Raw genomic sequence first — 21,416 nt, 5'->3', positions numbered from 1 at the left:
TCCATGCTCGTTCCTGTGGGAACTGTGTCTGCAGGGCTTGTGGCAACTCCACAGGCCTCATGCTGTGCAGGTTGAGTGAGTTTAAAGGGAGGAGCCCTTTAAAGGACCGGCTTGCTGCAGCCCAGGAAGGGCTTATACACCCTGCGACCCCATCCACAGCCTTTCCTGGTCCCTTATTTTAAAAGGGGCTGCTTGTATTTGTAGGCACTCTCTTCCCAAGTCCGGGTCGGCTCCTTTTGACGTGCCGCATCGCTATTTCAACATTATACGTTGAAGGCGCCAGTCCTGGCCCATGTGTAGATGAAACATGTCGAGATAGTGTTTTTTGATGTCTCTACTTTGAAAGACACAACCTTGAAGTAGCGCTGTAGTGTAGACGTAGCCATGTTGTTTAAGCCTGCATGATTTCTGAGACCGTCCTGAAAGACAGCAGGCAAGCGGCATGGGGCCATATAAAACACAATTGTTACAACCCTTTGGGACATTAAAGCTCCTGTAGGGCATAACACAGGGGTCAACAACCCCTGGCATGGCTGCCAACAGTGGTACGCAAACTGGGAGCTCATCCCCTCTCCTGCCCCGCCCAGTCCAACTGGGCATGTGGTCAAAGCCATGACACCTGTGGATTAATGAAAGACTAGCTAATACTACAAACCACCATCTAAACGGTAAAGCTCCACATCTTAATTTATTTATTAGTGAAGCTGCTGTAAGTAGGACCATTAGTGACTTTAAAAAGTATCACTGTTTTGACTGAACAGAAGTCAAAATTTCAGCATTCTGCCTCAGAAAACTTGCCAACTCCTGGCATAGCAGATTCTTTGGTGGACTATTATTCCCTTTGAGCCATTGTTTATATGTGCAAAACTGCTTGAGTCTGGAATGCTCATCTCTTCCTCTGCTGCCAGAATATTTGGTTGAGATTTGCACCACTGTTTAGGAGACTTAGGTGTGTGTCTTCTGCTGAAATTAGTGCAAGATATGTCAAATCCCATGGGTGTCTTTGCAAATGTTTAAAATAGCTCTTCAGGTCAATGGAATGACAGGTCCACAACTGGGTAAGCAGAAAAGGTTTGCCTTTCCAGCAGGCATAGTCCATGCTTTCAGCAAAGTGCTGCTGTAGGTCTAGCTGCTTTCAAAGGTCTCGTGAGAGCTTTATTTAGTTTTGGATTATCTCACCAGGTGGGGGACAGCTGTTAGGCTACAGTAACAATCCTGCTTCTGTGTGTTTCCAGAAGATTAATAGTCAGTGATTAGATAACATACAATGGAAAGTAACAGAGAGGTAGCCTAGTCTGGTACTCCACAAAACAAAGCAACAGAAATGTAGCACTTTAAAGACTAACAAAATGATTTATTCAGTTATGAGCTTTCATGGGACAGACCCACTTCATTAGATCAATCTCATTTCCAATACAAAGCGACATTTATAAGTACAGAGGACCAAAAAAAAAAAATTGAAATAAAAACTGACAAATCAAATAGTACTGAAGGAGGGGTGTGAGAGGTGGGGGGATGTTAGTTATCCTGTCTGGGATAATTACGAGCATCAAAGGAAAGGAAGAAGTCCTTGTAGTGCCAGAGGTGATTGATATCTCTGTTCACACCATCTGTTAACGTGCCAAAGTTGAATATGTACTCTAACTCACAAATCTCTCACTGTTAATTTCTTTGTGTTCCAGGACACAAATTCTCAAGACTTTAACAGAATGGCTCACTCCACTGAAGTGTTCACTGATGGGCTGATGTGTATTGAGATTCTTGATGTCTGCTTTGTCGCCAAAGAATAAATGGACACAGTTTTGCCCAGTCTGTCCAATGTACATAGTGTCAGGATATTGTTGGCACATAATAGAATATATAATGTTGCTGGAAGTGCACAAGAATGTGCCTTCGATCTTGTAAACAACATGGTTGGTTCCAGTGATGGTATTCCCAGAATAAACATGTGGCCAAATTTGGCAGTGGGGTTAGTTGCAAGGGAAACTTCCAGGATTAGTATTATTGTGGTGTAGCCTGTGATTGCTGGTGAGAATCTCTCTCAGATGAGGAGGTTGTCTATAAGTAAGGACAGGCCTGTCACCTAGAGCCTTCTGGAGTGTAGCATCCTGATCCAAAATAGGTTGTAGATTTTTAATGATGCATTGCAGGAGTTTGCGTTGGGGGCTATAGGTGGTGACAAGTGGTGTTCTGTTGTTGATCTTCTAGGGCCTATCTTGACATAGCTAGTTTCTAGGTATTCATCTGGCCCTGTCAATTTGTTTTTTTTTTTTTACTTCTCCCAGCGGGTAACTCAGTTTTATAAATGCTAGGTGGAGGTCTTGTAGTTTTCGGTCTCTGTCAGTAGGGTCAGAGCATAGGCGATTGTATCTAAGGGCTTGACTATAAATGATGCATCGCGTGGCGAGAGCTGGATGGAAGCTGGAGGCATATAGGTGAGTGTAGCAGTCAGTGGGATTCCGGTAGAGTGTGGCGTCAATGTAGCCATTGGTGATTTGTACTGTGGTATCCAGGAAATGTATTTCTTATGTGGAATAGTCAAGGCTAAGATTGATGGCAGGATGCAGGTTGTTAAAATCTCTGTGGAATTCTTTCAGAGTCTTTTTACAATGGGTCCAAATGATAAAGATGTCATCATCATTGTAGCATTAGTAAAGGAGGAATAACGGAAACAAGAGCTAAGGAGTTGTTTTTCTAGGTCAGCCATAAAAATGTTAGCATACTGTGGGGCCATGCGGGTGCTCATAGCAGTGCTGCTAATCTGGAGGTATAAAGTATAATCTTCGCCAAAGAATAAATGGACACAGAGAAGACATCAAGAAAATCAATATATGTAAGCGGGTCAGTGAATACTTCAATGGAGTGGGCCATTCTGTTAAAGACCTGAGAATCTGTGTCCTGTAACACAAAGAATTTAACAGTAGATTAGAGCAAGAGATTTGTGAGTTAGAGTACATATTCAACTTCGACACATTAGCACACAGTATAAACAGAGACATCAATTACCTCACGCATTACAAGGACCGCTTCCCTTCCTTTGATGATCGTAATTATCTTAGACAGGACGATTAACATCCCCCCACCTCTCACTCCCTTCTTTCAATCCTATTTGATTTGTCAGTTTTTATTGCAGTTTTTTTTTGTCCTCTGTATTTATAAACGCCAGTCTGTATTGAAAATTAAATTGATCTGGTGAAGTGGGTCTGTTCCACAAAAGCTCATCACCGGATAATCATTTTGTTAGTCTTTAAAGTGCTACATTTCTGATATATTTCTGATACTCTGCTCATTTTGGCCTGTAGGATGTGTTGCTAATTGTCCATAAACATAGACAGAGCTCCTTAACAAAATGAGGAGAAAACCAGGCTATTGATCTTAGAACAGAAACAGTAACTATAGACCACAAAAAATGTCAAACATTATGTCATGTGTGGCATTATCTATTGAGTATTCATAGCTTTTAGTTTAACTGCCTCCAGGGTATCAGCTATCTGTCTAGCTTTGTTTCCATTTACTGAATTGGAAAAAAGGAGAACCTAGATTGTTTGAATTGTTATGTGAGCTGCCCATTGTATCATGAAATCCCTCATATCAGACCAGGTTATGATACAAAAGTATCTAAAACTCTTCCATAATGTTTTATTTTACCTTTTCATTTTGTGGTCAAAAGGCTACCAATTGCAAAGTGGTGGTCTCTCTCTCTCTCTCTCTCTCTCGTGCGCGCGCACATGCTGCATACTTTGGTTCCGTTTTGGCAGTTCAGTCAGTTAACTGCAGTGAAAAGGTTAAAGTAAAGATAGGAAAACAAATTTGTAACATGTCACTTAAATCATTTTTCCTTAATATAAGTGATATCTTTTTTCAGTGAAAGCCTAATAGAACAAAAGGTCAGACGCTAACTGATGCATGCACTGTATTGTTTGAATATTTCTCCCCCTCTCCGCTCCTTCCTCCCAGTGCCCCCACATTCTTTCTGTGCTTGTTTTTCTCAAGAAGAGGAGGGAAACAGCAAGCACAGGGAAGGGAATTTTATGGGAGTTGGAACTGCAGATGTCTTAGCACAGAGGCCGAATCCAAAAGCCAGAGTGAAAGAAAATGCAGCTTCGTAAATGGGTGCAGAAAACAGAAGGGAAATCAAGAGGCCTGCACAGTCTGTGGAGATGGGCCTCAGGGATTGAGTGCACAGGGGTTCTCATTATAAGTCCAGGTTATGTTCCTAAATAATGCAGTTTATAAAGGGGAATTAATATCCATAAGGAATAATGTGATTAGCTTGAGATACGGTCTCAACACATACAGTTCACACACGTATGGTACATATAATGGTACCTATAACCCTCAAAAAACAGTAAATAGAAACAGAATAGAAATAAATTAATATAAATAAATAGATAAATAATAAATAAACAGAAAAAGATAAGCCGGATCCCCACCACTCCCCCAGCTACCTGCCAGCTCCCCACCAGTTCACCATGGCTTCAGGGCTCACTTCCAGGGCCCTGCATTACAGCACCGGCCACTACAAAGCTCCCCTGTGTTCCTGGCTTTTGGTCCCTCGGCCTCTAAATGATGTAAGTCCAGATCAGTGTGACTTTTAATGAATCTGTTTTCCTGAATTACTCAACAACATATATGTGAAACGACTGATAGCGAAGCCACTTATAAGAAGGACCCCTGTAATCTGCCATGTTGAAGGTTGTATTGAGATCAAGGAATTGTTTCCACTATGTTATTTTTACCAGAAGAAAGGCTATAGAATATCCGTACAATGGACTAAGCACAGTACAGATTGAAGATTGTTTAAAATGTCATAGAAGCATTTCTACTGCAGAATATTGCCATATTTTTAATAAAGATTGAGCAAATCACCCCCCGCCCCCGGTGTATAACAGCAAAACAGGTTATAGAGTATTTTGGAATCAATGGACTAAAGGGTCATATAAAGGATTTTACCACAAGATTACAGGGGATACATCTGAATTGGAATTTGTTAGTTTGACACATTTAATCTTGGGCTTTTACACCTTACCAGGGGCGATTTCCCCACCTTTGATATTCACAGGAATGGCACACATCCCACTTCATTTACTTCTTCCACTGGTCCTATTAATGACAAGTGATTTCCCTCCCCCCACACCATACAAACCTTGGATTCTTGTCTATTCCAATCTGAAAATCTGAAGAAGTGGGTCTTACCAACACAAGATCATTACCTAATTGTACTTTCTGACGTGCTACAGGACTGCTTGTTTTTGTGAAGCTACAGACTAACACAGGTCATTGTTTACATGAAATTTTAGTTTGAACTGACTTTTGCTGGTTCTTTTTACATAGCCTGTTGTAAGACTGGACAAATATCTAGATGAGTTAATACACTCCGTAGAAGATACTCAGATACCCTGCAATATTAGCACCTCTGATTGAGAACCACTGGCCTAGATCATACTTAGCCTGCCTAGATCACAGAGGGCTGGACTAGAAAATCTCTTGCAATCTCCTCCAGACCTGTAATTCTCTGATTTTGCATCAAAAGATACTGGAAGAAGGTGATACATTAAAGAGCAACATATTACCTGAGCTGCTGTATATCAAAGAACTCAAGAATGACGTAGGTGAGTTACTTGAAAAACTGATTTTTCTTGCATTTTGTGCAAGCAAGAATGGCAAGGGTGCTATTTTTTTTAAGATGGGGAAAGTTTTGATCCTATTGTGTATTGCTGACACATGAACTTTAATTTCATCACAAGCAATGTGGCAGAAATGGTAATTAAATAAAACTGCAAAACACCTCAGCATAAAGGAAAAACAAACTTCTCCAGCACCTTTTTAGACTCCTTGAAACATAACAGTTATGTGGCCTTTCAAAAAGCTGGAGACATAGTCCCCTGTAAGAGGCTGTTAAGGAAATTTGGTAGCAAGGGGGTAAGGAAGTGCAAAAACTGGCTAAGGAAAGGAAAATGAAGACTAGGAATGAAGGGTACAATTATAGAATGGCAAAATGTTATCAGTGAGTACCACAATATTCTATGCTACAACAAATGTGGTTTTACTTGCTTGTTAATTATCCAAGTATGAACTTCATGAACTTCATCATATGACCACTAACAGTTTCTCATCTGCCCCTGTAGCATTTACTAAATAGAAATAAAAAATATTGATGTCTAATTGATAAGTTCTGTCAAGAATCTCATGTACAACACTGGCTTTGTTTTCCAGGAACAAAAGAATTGGCATCACTACCCCATCCCTCAGCACTTCATCCCAGATATAGTAGGAAGTTCAGTCTGTAGCCCATCTAACTCCAAAGGTACTGCCTCTCTCCTAATGAGAGAGAAGGTGATGAGACCTGGAGGAGGGTGACAAGAAGGGAAGGAAGTGCTTGTACAGAATGATGAGATGGCAGCAGCCTCCCTCAGCTTGGCCGGATATCTTGGAAGAGTAGATAACGCAGAGATCTTACTTCTCCTGCCTGTTTGGCATAGATACATATAATGTTATGTTCACTGTAGTGAACAAGCAAATAGCCCCTGTAACCACTGCCAAAAGACACAGCAGTTCCAGTTATGTTCAATCCTGTGTTTCTTCTGTTCCCTAACCATGAGGGAAGCATGCCAAGCAACCACTGGCCTTTTTAATCATACCCTACTAAAACTTACAAGAGAGTTGACATCATTCCCTCTCCATGCTCTAGCTTGTTCCCTCCCAAATCATCACACAAAAAAAGGTCAAAAACTAGACTACAGTCTCTGCTGCTCCCAGTGAAGAGAATGGTGGAACTACACCATGCTGTGTGAGTTAGAGCACCACTGTGAGCTGTTTTCTTTCGTGGTGTGGGTTAATTTCCTGAAGACAAGAGTTTGAGGGAAGGAGATTTTGGGTGGGCCTAGACTTGGCATAGGATTGCTGTCCTTATTGTATGGTTTCCTACCTCTTAGGTCAGGGTGGGTGTGAGAGTCACCAAGAAGGAATAGTAGCATCAATTTTTGACAAGAACACATGAAAAAGTGGCATGCTTGTGTTGGTAAGGGTTGGGGGTGAGTGGAATGGTGTTGAATAAGGGCACAGAGATGTGCATAGAAAGATTTTGGTAGTTGGATGGAAAAATGGTTCTCCACTCCTCTATATTTGTGCTTCTGTTTCTCTTTACTTTATCTCTATTTTTCATTCTTTTTTTTAATTCCTCATATCCCTGGGCTTCCCAGCATAATCTCCCAATCACTTCCCCTCCCCCACATATTCCTTCTTTTCTCTCACATTCCATCTCTCTTTTGTCTCTTCACTTACCTCAGCTTTTGTATTCTACTATGAGCCAGAGCTCCAAGGGGGTGGAAAGGAGACAGGCAGATGCTAATACAGCTCCCTGCATACATAATAGCTGTGGAGCTGACCTGCCATGGGTCTAGTATCTAGTCACAGAAATGGCTGAGATCTGATCTCCATGTGGATGTGACAATCTATTGACGCACTTGCTGAGGTGAAGAGAAGCCTCACAGGAGCTGTGTCTACACGTGCACGCTACTTCGAAGTAGCGGCACTAACTTCGAAATAGCGCCCGTCGTGGCTACACGCGTCGGGCGCTATTTCGAAGTTAACTTCGACGTTAGCCGGCGAGACGTCGAAGTCGCTAACCTCATGAGGGGATTGGAATAGCGCCCTACTTCGACGTTCAACGTCGAAGTAGGGACCGTGTAGACGATCCGCGTCCCGCAACGTCAAAATTGTGGGGTCCTCCATGGCAGCCATCAGCTGGGGGGTTGAGAGACGCTGTCTCTCCAGCCCGTGCGGGGCTCTATGGTCACTGTGTGCAGCAGCCCTTAGCCCAGGGATTCTGGCTGCTGCTGCTGCAGCGGGGATTCATGCTGAATGCACAGGGTCTGCAACTCGTTGTCGGCTCTGTGGATCTTGTGCTGTTTAGTGCAAGTATGTCTGGGAGGGGCCCTTTAAGGGAGCAGCTGGCTGTTGAGTCCGCCGTGTGACCCTGTCTGCAGCTGTGCCTGGCACCCTTATTTCGATGTGTGCTACTGTGGCGTGTAGACGTTCCCTCGCTGCGCCTATTTCGATGTGGTGCTGCGCAACGTCGATGTTGAACATCGACGTTGCCAGCCCTGGAGGACGTGTAGACGTTATTCATCGAAATAGCCTATTTCGATGTCGCCACATTGAAACAGGCTACTTCGATGTAGGCTTCACGTGTAGACGTAGCCAGGGAGTCCTCAGACAGTACATGTTCAGCAGAGTTAAAACCTGGGATGAAGTGATGGACCTGGAAGTGCACATATGTGTAATTGGCCAGCATATCCGTCAAGTGAGTTTTACATGAATTGGGAGTAAAAACATTGTTTTTTGTGAAACCATCAGGGACGTGTAGAGCGAAAGAGAATGTATTTTCCAGGGAGACATGCCCTAAACATGATCAAAAGCTAAAACAGAAAATACTGAAGAATGTGACAACAGTGACATTTTGCTACAAAGTCTTATCTGAGTGACTCATATTCTGTCACCAAGAAAAACAGGGTAATTCTTATGAGATACCAACTGTGGAAAAAGTAATTAAAAGAATAGGGGAATTTATTTCTTGATATAAAATATACAAATGAGTTTTCACTTGATAACTCTTCATTTCCTGCTGAGACAGCTTCACCTTTCCAGTGTTTTTTTTTTTTTTTTTTTGCGCTATGGTATCATATCCTATGTAGATTTTTTTTCTATTAAATAGATCCAACTGATTAGCAGAGGAAAGTTCTGCAAGAAAATTCATGTACAGTATGATCTAATCAAAAACATTTCATGTGTTGAGTTTACAAAAAATCATGTTGGAAGGTCTGTTAATTCTCATAAAGATATGGGGATAGTGATGTGTTTCCTGAGAATCAACTGTCAAATTCTCTTCTCAGCTCCATCACTACAGTGCTACTGAGGACACTTCCTTTGAAGTGATACAGCATTTGGTCTGTAGGGTGTGTGATCAGATACACCACCCTGCTCAGAGCTCTCAGATCTAGTGGAGTTTGTGGACATTACACACATTCCCTGATTCAGTCTTGTTGCCTCCTAACCCCCAGTGTCCTATGGCTGTCTGACAAACAGCTGCATAGCCTACAAGTGACGTGTGTGCCTGTGATGGGGTACAGATTCACCACCGTGACTACCTTCCGCTGCTCAACTCGAATTAGTCCAGTCCAGTTACTGAGCGTGCCACCTTTGGCTGGTATCCCATCAATTGTCCGCTTATCTCCATCATTGCTGGACCCACACCATTCCCTGGACCATAGTGTGTGCTTCAGGCCAGAGCCTTCTCCACTGTGCCCCCTCCTCCATTCTCCCCTGCCTTCTGGGGGAATAAGCAGTCTGTCTGAAGTCTCTGCACATACCTCCATGGCCCGCTGCAGCCCCAAAGGCCCTTGCCCTTGCCTCAGGGGGCAAAAAACAGTCTTCTTGGCTGTGCTCCTTTCTGGCAAGTGTTGTGCAAGGTAGAACCCAGGCCCACATAATAGTCTGGGTCCAGACCCAGGGACTCTAGTAGCAGCCATACACTGCTCTCCTTCTCTTTCCTCTCCTGCCTGTGTTCCTTGGGCCATGTTGTCAGAGCCCTTGCACCTTCTTGGCTCCTGTATCAAGATGACAGACTGGTAAATTTAATCAGAAATTCTCTCCCTCTGCTCTTCTGGGGTCTGCACAGCACTGCTCTGGCCTGAATGGCAAATCTCCCTAAGATACATTCTTCTGACCAGATTGTCGTTGTTTTAGGTGGAATCCAGGCCCAACAGCTGTTTGAGAACTCTGTCAGAGGAAGTTGTCACCAAAAGTAATCAATCCAATCACAATCAAAATCATAGGGGAAAGGCCTGCCTCCAGATATTAAAGGTTAAATATCCCACAAAGTTTGAAAGAGTTTCCCTCTGAGCTCCTTATTTTGTCTCCTTTTTGTTTAATACCCCATCAAAATTATTGTACTTAATTTTTCTTTCCTGTATATTATATTTCACTGCTCAGACTGAAAGTTGTTTAAATGTGTTTTTCTAAATGTGGAATCTCTGTAACAGTAATAAATTACCAAAGTATAGGGGCTAATTTTGCCACTAAAAATAGAAGTCCTGGGGCCTGTTCCAAAGATTTTTTTCACCCCCCCAAAAATGAACTCCTTAAGGACTTAAATGAAATCACTTCCCTCCATAAGATAGGCTTCTCATCCAGCAGGTTTGGCTGGCAGTCATGGGAATCTGGAGAGATTGTTTTGGAATAAATGCGTGTTTAAACTTATAAGGAGAAAATAGCCTGTAGGAGTATGAAGTTGAAATGAAACATGCTTCTGCATTCAGATGACTATGTATGAATGCTAAATAATTACCAGCCAAATGCATCTATTATGTGTTTCGCTGAATTAAAGTGAGAACAAAGAATAATTTCCCTGTTTGTTAGCTATACATCTCCACATAGATAAGACACTTAGTCCCTGTCTACACTAGCACATTCCTATCTGCTGATAGGAATAAGGGGATTTTGAAGCTCCTGGGGTCCTTTCGAAAAGGACCCCCATCTGGACGAGCTGCGCGGCGGCAAAACATGGCAATCTCGAAGAGTTGCAGCTGGTGGCATGCTAATGAGGTGCTGAATATGCATTTCCGCACCTCATTCATAATCTTCAAAATGGCTATTTGCGTGGCCATTTCCAAGATTTGTGCTAGTGTAAACGTAGCCTTATATAGGCTTAACCGGAACTCTCTCATCCAGCAATATCTGTAATCTGGCATTATTTTAGTTAGCTGGATGACCATTTACCATGGGTGTGGCCAAGTTTCCTGTGGTCCCATAAAGTTTGTTTCCAGTCACCAGCCCTGGCTCTCAGTGTTCTGTGCTGTTATTTAGCTGTAATTTACCCCTAAATGTCTTCTAAGAGCCCACTAAGCAGTGGAAGTGTTGGTAATGCTACACACAGTGCTGACATCCTGTGGTCTGGCAAATTCTCTCATCTGGCACTGGTCAGGTCCCAAGGGTGCCAGGTTAAACAGGTTCAGCCTGCTGAACCAGCAGAGAGGTGCCAACATGCCATGCATGGGGGAACCTGTCCAACATGGCCATCATTACCCATGCCTTTCACGTCCTGACCTGGTCCAATGCCAGAGCGTGTAACATCACAGAGAATGTCATGAGAGGTGCCATGCATTGCCACCTACCTGGGCAAATCTCTCGAGGGTGAGTTCAGGAGAGATGAGGGGGACCTATCTTCGCTCTGGTCCCATTCCCACAATGCCACCTGCTGCCTGGGGAACAAGATCAGATGCTACTGGGTTTGAAGTGAGAAGCAACAGGAGCTGGGCATGCTGGCCCCCCACATCAATAGCCTGGATCACACCATCACCACCGGTCCAACAAGACCATTCTGGAGAGGGTCCTCAAAGACTCCATTTGGTGCCGCTGTGCAGAGGCCCTGAAGAAAAATCTTGACCCCCAGGGAAAGATGTTTGAGGTAAACAGCAAGTGGGATGCCAATAATCACTTCCTCTGTACTGACAACGTCACCCACTTTACTGACTGGCACTTCATCCACTGCACCGGACTGAACTGCATCCCACTCAAAGGTACCATGGGGACCAAGACAAAAGATGCAGAAGATGCAGTTACACCAATGAGACCCTGCCTCACATCCTGTGTGGTTGCCAGACCCACTCCAGGGCCTGACAGCTCCACCACAATGCCATCCACGACTGCCTTGTCACACCCCCCTACCAAGTAACTGGGCACCATCACTGTGGTCTCGCCCATCTGGGGTACCAACAGCCTACTCAGACTGGACATTGTCATCACCAATAAGCAGGCCAAAAAGGTCACCATGATGGATGTCACTGTCCCTTTCAAGAAGCAGAAAGTGACCTTCTGAGTGATGCAAGAGAAAAAAATTGAGAAGTACATCCTGTTGGCCAACAGGGCTACACTGTCAAGATCTACACCCTCCTTGTGGGGGGTCCTGGGTGCTTGGGACCCCCCAAAATGAGGTGGTGCTGGAGGCCTGCAGCATCAGCCATCATTTTGTCTGCCTCATGTGTCAGCTTATGGTGTCCAATGCCATCACGTGGTCCCAGGACATTTGCATGGAGCATATCATGGGCCACTGCCAGTACTTGGGAGAAGTAAGCAACCTGCTTTCCCTACAACACATGCTACAGCTTCATGATCCATAGACACTTCCACTCCACGGACATGGACTGCGACCTTTGACTAAAAGAGGACAGACATCTGCCCACCAAAGAGAGGCATGGGCAGGGACTCTAACCATTTACTCCCTACAGGCTGTTTCTCCTCACAGATGCTGGGTCATGAAGGACCCCAGATAATAACTGAGACTTTGAATAGGGACATGGTCAGGGATCACTCCTAGGGCCCTCCCTGACAGACTATAGACTTTGCGTCTAATAAACTTTGCCTGGTTGCCCAGTGAGGGTGGACTCAACAGGGGCCACATCTTCTTTTCTCTCCCCACTCCCGTTTTCTTTGTTATGACTTCCTTAAATATTGTAAGAAAACAAACCAGCAGTCATATCACACTTTAAAGACTAACAAACTAATTTATTAAGTGATACTTAATATCATCATGACTGCTACATGACTGCTGGTTTGTTTTAAGACACAGACTAACATGGCTATCTCTGTTATTATTAAATATTGTAATAATACAACTGCATTTCAAGGCACTGTGGTACACACAGTTGTAGCACAGAGGCTCAGGGACTGTTACTACTTTGCTATGCATTCCAGGATCCAAATATCTTACAGTCTTATGTCAAAAGACAATATTTTCAAAAGCAACTGTGGTGGTTTTGAACATCAGACCTAGGAGCCAATGTCACCAAGATACTTCTGGACACTTTACACAAAGCGTCTAAACTAGAGCACCTAAATTTTGTGTTTAGGTACGTAAGTAGAAGCTCTTTGGTTTGCAGAGCGAGAGCATTTGGCACTCTCATGGACTTCAGTTGAATTTGTGGATGCTAAGCACCTCTGAGACTTCACTCTCCATGGTCAGTGGGCTTGATGCCTCTCAGGTTACATACTTCCCTCAGCTAAGGAAGTATGCCCCAAGTGTCTGCAACCTTCCAGCAGCTCATCACAGGTGAGCCCCAATTTGTAAGGCCAACAGACCCAGGTAGTCAGTAGGAGGGAATGAACCTATGACCTTATGGGATAAAGCCCTGTGTTCTACCACATCAGCTAAAGGCCAGCTGGTTCTCAGGCAAGCCTGTAGGGCAGAGACTTCGCTCTCCTTTGTCAGTGGTCTCAGTACCTCTGGGGTTATACCTCCCTACTTGTAAGCACAGAGTCTGAGTACAGAAAATATCCTTTTAATGAAAGGAGGGAAGTCACCCAACATTAATTAGAGAAAATGCTGCTAGCAGGATTCAGAACCATAGAACTGCTAGCAGGATGCATACCTGAGGATGCATGGGGCAGAATTTTCCACCTCATATTCTTGAGTTCTGCAACCAAAAGTTATTTATGGGCCCTTCTCTGCTCCCACATGCCAGCATACCCTACTCACAGTGGTTTTCTTCAGTCAGAGGGGATGCAGGGTTCAGAGGCACACTAGTGTGAGCTCACCTCCCACCTGTTGAAGAGGGTACTTACTTATTCTGCCATCTGTGCACTTGCTTTGCCTGGGTGCTCCTGTTTGCCAGCTGATTGTTGGTCACCTTCTAGTGCCACCTGTGTCTCTGCTGTGACCTCTGTGTCTTAGTGATTTTCAGTTCTTTGCAAGCTGGACTGAAACACTCCCCTGTCTCAAGTGACTTCAGCTCTAAATGAGCATTTAAGATAACACAGTCTATTTCTTCTGCTGAGCAGCAAGGAAGAACAGTTTAAACCAGGTCAAGCACCCCTAAGAAGTCTACGCCTCTTGGCTGGGACAGCTCTTCCCCCTAGCCTTTCACAGGACTCTAGAATTTGAATCCCTGGCTTAATAAGGACCTTTCACTGAGGGTAGCCCCCCATATAGAACAGGTCACGCATAGTCTTGCTTCCCTATATTCTTGCAATAATGAAAACGCTATTCAAACAGCATTTCTCTGCCCCTGTATTCAGTACTAAGATCATTAATAGCACAACACTAGACAATATTCATTCACTGTGAGTGACATCATTCTATCTGCAAGATATGTAGGCAGAGTAGGTGTGTTCATGTGAACACAGGTAGCTCCTAAAGCCTTTCCCCATCCCAGCTATCTGTCAGGCGAATTCATTCAGACTCTGCTTACACAAGGAATAGGAATCAACGGTGCTGCCACATATAGAATACTTTGTGCAACACCTGTCAACCCCTTCTCCAAAAAGGACATTGCAGAATGGAAGGGCATTGGAAATGACTAGAGGTATGGAAAGCCTGTGATAGGAAGTGAAATTGAAAAGATTGGGATTGTTCACCTTAGAAACAATGAGCAAGAGGGGGTAAGCTGAAAAATAATAAATGGCCTGATGCAGATAGATATCTGCAGTAGGTTCTGTTCTCCCCACCTGATCCGGTATGGAGTCTATGCCCCATTTTGACTGTGCTGGCTTTCTCTGTGCTCTTGCCACAAATCCACCAACATCAAGATCGAGTGATGGCTGCAGACAGGAAAACACAATGAGATACTATTAAAAAATGAATGATTTATATTTAGCATATATTACTCACACACAAACGACTTTAAAAGAACACTCTAAAAATAGGAAATGACAGAATCAAGGGTGCTGGCATGGAATTAATTTGGCCTCTTTGTTTCAACAAAGGAAAACAGGAAATGAGAGCACCCGTAGCATCTCAAGCAAACACGGATTACTGTTGAACCAGCCCAAAAGGTAATGCATCGACATTTCCAAATCAGTATTTTTTTGAAAAGTCTCCTTTCATGATTTCTCTGGGTCTTTGACTTCAGTTCATAGCCCATGCACAAGCACTTTGGCAAGGCTAGGAGGGGGAGAAGGGTTGAATCTGATTCCCACTGGCTCCAGACAGTGCATTCTTTTATTGTGTTCTGTGCCTGTAAGAAGGCTCAGATGGCAGAAAGCATGAGGCATGCAAGAGGGCACCCCGAAAGATCAGAAGGTTTAAGCATGACCAGATGAATTTGACTGCAGTGGTGCTCTCCGTAGCTAGCACAGGGCAAGTATTCCCTTTGAAGAACTCAGGGCACTTCACAAAGAGCAGTATACTGAGCTAAGGAAAGGTTAAGCTGCTTTCCAAAAGTTTCAGGGTCAATTAGTCACTGGGAGTGTGGGAGAACAGAACACAGGAATCCTACTCAGGGAGTGGGACTGAGTTCTCCTTCTCGGCTCACCACTGGCCTGATGGGTGACCTTGAGAAAGTTATTTTACCTCTCTGGGCCTCAGCTTCCCCATATGTAAAACGGGGAGGATGATACTGACCTTTGTGAAGCACTCTGAGATCTACTGATGACAATTGCTACTAGTATTGTCTCCTGGACGTTCTTCCAGTGACTCCATCTTTAATTAGGAGATGCATGCAATGCTTGGAAGAAGACTGTTAACTACCATACTTCTTATGCTAATTGGACCAAATTCTCCAAATCTCATGTGCAACCCCTTTGACTGTGATAGACCTGTGCTGGCTATAAATCATGGCAGAGTTTGGCCTTTGAGGTTTAAACTCCCTCATGACCCAGTGCTATATGAAGTAACTCTTTTCTTAATACTATCAAAACAAAAAAGCAGTCAAGTAGCACTTTAAAGACTAACAAAATAATTCATTAGGTGATGAGCTTTTGTGGGACAGACCCACTTCTTCAGACCATAGCCATAGCAGAACAGACTCAATATTTAGGGCACAGAGAACCAAAAACAGTAATCAAGGTGGACAAATCAGAAAAAAAAAAATGATCAAGGTGAGCAAATCAGAGAGTAGAGGGGCAGAAGGGGGGGGTCAGGTCAAGAATTAGATTAAGCCAAGTATGCAAATGAGCCCCTATAATGACCCAGAAAATTCCCATCCCGGTTCAAACCACGTGTTAATGTGTCAAATTTGAATATAAAAGAGAGTTCAGCAGCCCCTCTTCCAAGAGTATTGTGAAAATTCCTCTTCAGTAAGACACAAACTTTGAAGTCATTAACAGAATGGCCCACTCCATTAAAATGCTGACTGACTGGCTTGTGGATCAGGAGTGTTTTTATGTCTGTTTTGTGCCAATTAACTCTCATTAACTCTTTTTCTTAATACCAGAATTAAGACTCCTGGACCCCCAGCAGGCTAGACAAACATCAGCTGCTGCTCTCAGACAGAGAGAGCAAGTGCCAGCAATTCCCAGCTGTGTTCTGCGATTTGGGGGGTTGGGGGTGGGGAGAAGACAACCTCATTTAAAACAGACAAAATGAAACCATATTTTTTAGCTTTGATTGACCAGTCCAAGTTCCTTGTCCTCTGTGAGTCTGACAGTTTTAACATCAGGTTGTTATCTCAGTTATTGGGGAAGTAGAAATAAATAATTGGAAAGTCCCTTTTTTAAAGGCTCAACTGTTATGATTTTACTTAATTGCTTGTATTTTGTGTTTCTCTTTCTGGTTGTCAGAAATAAGGCTGCAATGGAACATTTTCTGCACCTGACCTTCCTCACAAGCTCTGACCAACTGTGCAAGCTATTGTATCATACCACTATAAACGTGATACCGAGGAATTTTCCACCACTGGGTAGGGTGCACAATCACTCCTAAAAATGTTCTGTGGTGGGCAGAGGTGGGTAGAGGCTAAGGGTTGGAGTCAGGAAATATTGTTATGTATGATGCATCTTAAATTTCACCTGCATACACCCACTCCTACTAGCTCCTTTGAAAAAAATGCCATGTTACTCATACATAATCACTGCCTATGAGTGTGTGCACCTACCGTGTTAATATAGGTGAACTGAAATCTTGGGAAGACATAAAAAGCAGACATTGCGCTGAGCCCAAAGACAGCTTCTGCTTGTAACTTCCTATGAGTTATCTGAGTAAAGAAAGCCTGGAACTGGGCAAGATTTCTTATTTGGCAAGGCTCCACTAAAGTTAAGCATCATGGCCCAACCATTTAATTCTTTCCTCTCACTTAAAAATAGGGATTCGCTGTTTCCTGCCTCCTTTTTCCTTTGTCCCTTTCTTTTGCCGACTGTCTTGTTTTCCATTCTTTCCCATGGGAGGCTGGTCTATGTTCTGCTGGGAAAAGACGTTCTTTTTCCCCACTGTGGAGTAAGCCAGGGAGGCAAGAAAGCCACAGACTCTGCCAGTTCCTAAGGCAGAGGCAGAGCTACACCAGAACTCTGCAACTCTTCGAGCAAAACTTTTCCTATAGATTTGTGAAGGAAAGGCCTTCACTTAAGAAATCACATGGGCCAGTTGGGCCACAGAAGAGAGTGGCAACGGAGAGCACAGGAGCCCCAATGAAAATTTCAGTAGCAATGGGGAAAATGGGAGAGTGGCTCATTGAGGGAACTGGTCTGATGCTGGAATATGATGTGGGGACAATAACTCTGAGGCAGAAGGGAGTTATTCAGATATTTTTTTCCATCTGAGGCCTACAGAGGTTAAAATACTGATGCCAAGGGGATGGAGGTGTAGACATTTTCAGGAGTATGATAGTAGATGACTTGGATGTGTCTGTGAAACACCAGCTATAGAGAAGAGCTACAGCAGAAGTTATGGGATCAAAAGAAACCCACCACTTTCTCACCATCTCTAAGATTCCTGGACCACTAAACAAGAGGGTAGAATATAATCATGACACTAGGAGTCCTATGGCACCTTATAGACTAACAGAAGGTGGCACAGGACTTCTTGTTGTTTTTGAACATACAGACTAACTCAACTACATCTCTGATATTTGTCATCATGGAACTAGGAGATTTAAACACCATAAAAAAATTAAGTCTCAAAAACATGTAGAGAAGTGTTTTCCATTTTTAAAATAAGTTGAGCATTTTGAAGGAGGGTCTTAAACCCAATTGTTAGAGCATATCCTACTTCCAGTGAAAGGCTCTTAGAGCTGGAATCAGATATTGCCAGTGAACCCATTATTATTCGTTAATCTTAATGGCAGTTTGCAAAATGCTAGAAATCTGTGGACTAAACTTCTTTGTTTTGTTAAGAATGGTACCACTGTATTCATGTTGTGTGTCTTGACCTTCCTCAATTTATGTTCGTGTACAAGGAATTGAATTCTGGATGGTTGATGTCTTCTTGTGAGAAAATGCAATTAAAATTGTAGATGTTAACAAAGGAGAATGAAAAAATAGGGTCACAGAGGAGGATGAAGAAGTGGCACAGACAGCAAAGAGGCAAAGTAGTCCCTAATTTTCTCTAATAAGTGGTTTATTGAGAGAATCTTTAGTGGCAGAGTTTGAATTTTCTTTCAAGTCAAAAACGTTTGCTTTTAAGAAGTCTCTGTGTGCGTGTCACTTTCATTGAAAACTTGACCTTGTTGGGCTGGAGTAGCGAGGAATTGTGAAAGTACTGTTTTTAATCTCAAGATAATGTGACGATCCATTAACCTGAGGTAGCTGACACATTTGTAAAGACTAGTCTGGACACTCTGAGGGGCAAGTTAACACATGGACCAGCTGTTGAGGAACAGATATGTCTCAATAATTCCAAATGTGAACACACTTATGCTGGAATGTGAGTACTTTGTTTCTGTTTAGTTTATTGGTTCAAGCTAAAACAGGATAAGGCACTATAGTAACAGAGAGGTAGCTGTGTTAGTCTGTACTCCAACAAAACAAAGCAGCAGAAAGGTAGCACTTAAAGACTAACAAAATGATTTATTTGGTGATGAGCTTTCGTGGGATTCATTAGATCTGGATGATGTGGGTCTGTCCCACTAAAGCTTATCACCAAATAAATCATTTTGTTAGTCTTTAAGGATAAGGCATTGTTATTCCAGTGTAAGAGGGTTCATGCTTGAAATAATTTAGGCATAATTATTGTGATTTAAATTTATACATTTGTTTCATGTATTTCACCCTGGACACTAATATGCATGGACTGCATGACTGCAGTAGCAGCACTGGGCACCTACAACTGAAACAATCAGAGGGATCTGTAAGGCAGCAAAAGGGTCCCTCAAAAGCCAGATTTGGACATGAGAGTCTTCCATTTGGCCCACCCTGTGTCAGCTGTTCATCTCCCTGCTGGAGGTTCCACTGTAAGGCCTACCCCTTTCTCCAACTCCACCTTGGGCTTCTGGTGGCTCAGCACCTGTACTTCCCTGCATGGTCCTAGTGTCAGCCTTCTTAGGCCTTTAAGTGCTATACTCTGCCAGGTGAGTGGATGTTTTGTGGGCTGGAGCTCCCCTGAGCCAGTCATAGCTGGGAAGTGGGGTTGTCTTCACAGCAGGGAGCAGGAAAGAACAACTGGTGCCTAGCAGGCCCAATAGAAGAAGCCCCTTTCCCTCCATTGCAATCACATCCTCTGAGTTGGTGAGGATCTGGGGTGGCCCTGAGGCCGATACGAGTCAGGGATAGGACAGGCTCTGGGCGGGAGGGAGTGACCCACTGTTTTCAGCTCCCCCGTTACTCCCTATCTTCCTCCCAGTGCCTTGTAGGAACTCTTGAAGTGAGATGTGCAGGGGACCCCTCAAGGGCAAATACTCCCCACTGCAGGCCTGTAAAATTAACACAGCTATTTACAGCTATTCTACAATGTTATCAAGTATTCTAGCCATGTGCCCACTGTCTGGCTTCCTGGTACCTTCTGCAGACTCTGCCCACCTTCAACCAAGACTCCTCCTTTCAGGTTCAAACACCAGCCCTAAACCCTAATGATCTTCGTAAGTGTCGACTAGCCTTATTGTTGTTCCTTCCCTGGCAAAAGGGAATGGTTATAGCAACACAACCAATGCATGTGGTCTATCTCTCTGTACAGTCTCAATGGCTATAAGTCACAATAGTTGTCTTAAGCTGCGTCTACACGTGCACGCTACTTCGAAGTAGCGGCACCAACTTCGAAATAGCGCCCGTTGCGTCTACACGCGTCGGGCGCTATTTCAAAGTTAACTTCGACGTTCGGCGGCGAGACATCGAAGTCGCTAACCTCATGAGGGCTACGTCTACACGTGCAGCCAACATCGAAATAGCTTATTTTGATGTTGCGACATCGAAATAGTCTATTTCGATGAATAACGTCTACACGTCCTCCAGGGCCGGCAACGTCGATGTTCAACTTCGACGTTGCTCAGCCCAACATCGAAATAGGCGCAGCGAGGGAACGTCTACACGTCAAAGTAGCACACATCGAAATAGGGATGCCAGGCACAGCTGCAGACAGGGTCACAGGGCGGACTCAACAGCCAGCTGCTCCCTTAAAGGGCCCCTCCCAGACACAGTTGCACTAAACAACACAAGATACACAGAGCTGACAACTGGTTGCAGACCCTGTGCCTGCAGCATAGATCCCCAGCTGCCGCAGAAGCAGCCAGAAGCCCTGGGCTAAGGGCTGCTGCCCACGGTGACCATAGAACCCCGCAGGGGCTGAAGAGAGAGCATCTCTCAACCCCCCAGCTGATGGCCACCATGGAGGACCCAGCAATTTCGACGTTGCGGGACGCGGATCGTCTACACGGTCCCTACTTCGACGTTGAACGTCGAAGTAGGGCGCTATTCCTATCTCCTCATGAGGTTAGCGACTTCGACGTCTCGCCGCCTAACGTCGAAGTTAACTTCAAAATAGCGCCCGACGCGTGTAGACGTGACGGGCGCTATTTCGAAGTTGGTGCCGCTACTTTGAAGTAGCGTGCACGTGTAGACGCAGCCGAGGAGATAGGAATAGCGCCCTACTTCGACGTTCAACGTCGAAGTAGGGACCGTGTAGACGATCCGCGTCCCGCAACGTCGAAATTGCTGGGTCCTCCATGGCGGCCATGAGCTGGGGGGTTGAGAGATGCTCTCTCTCCAGCCCCTGCGGGGCTCTATGGTCACCGTGGGCAGCAGCCCTTAGCCCAGGGCTTCTGGCTGCTTCTGCGGCAGCTGGGGATCTATGCTGCAGGCACAGGGTCTGCAACCAGTTGTCAGCTCTGTGTATCTTGTGTTGTTTAGTGCAACTGTGTCTGGGAGGGGCCCTTTAAGGGAGCGGCTTGCTGTTGAGGCCACCCTGTGACCCTGTCTGCAGCTGTGCCTGGCATCCCTATTTCGATGTGTGCTACTTTGACGTGTAGACGTTCCCTCGCTGTGCCTATTTCGATGTTGGGCTGAGCAACGTCGAAGTTGAACATCGACGTTGCTGGCCCTGGAGGACGTGTAGACGTTATTCATCGAAATAGACTATTTCGATGTTGGCTGCACGTGTAGACGTAGCCACCATGTGTTAATATGTCGAATTTGAGTATGAATTCCAATTCACAACTTTTTCGCTGTAATCTGTTTTTAAAGTGCCTTTGTTCTAGGACACAAATTCTCAGGTCGTTTTT

General features: G+C 44.2%; 1 protein-coding gene and 1 long non-coding RNA gene across 2 annotated transcripts in view; one reads left to right on the top strand and one right to left on the bottom strand.

The window, feature by feature from the left end:
• ZNF654 (zinc finger protein 654) overlaps positions 1-21,416 on the top strand; it is a 192,284-nt gene that overhangs the window by 8,558 nt on the left and 162,310 nt on the right. The window contains exons 2-3 of the mRNA XM_074998688.1: positions 14,761-14,829; positions 16,555-16,673. The gene's annotated coding sequence lies outside the window, so the exon portion shown is untranslated. The remainder of the gene's footprint in view (positions 1-14,760; positions 14,830-16,554; positions 16,674-21,416) is intronic.
• Positions 113-13,697, bottom strand: LOC142015261 (uncharacterized). The gene is made up of 3 exons (XR_012646113.1): positions 13,621-13,697; positions 3,649-3,771; positions 113-419 (listed from the first exon to the last, which is right to left on the bottom strand). It is a non-coding gene; the product is annotated as an uncharacterized LOC142015261 (long non-coding RNA).

The sequence above is a fragment of the Carettochelys insculpta genome, chromosome 1 (assembly GCF_033958435.1).
Source record: "Carettochelys insculpta isolate YL-2023 chromosome 1, ASM3395843v1, whole genome shotgun sequence".
In the NCBI taxonomy this organism is placed as follows: Eukaryota; Metazoa; Chordata; order Testudines; family Carettochelyidae; genus Carettochelys; species Carettochelys insculpta.
This window is presented reverse-complemented; position numbering and strand designations above follow the sequence as displayed.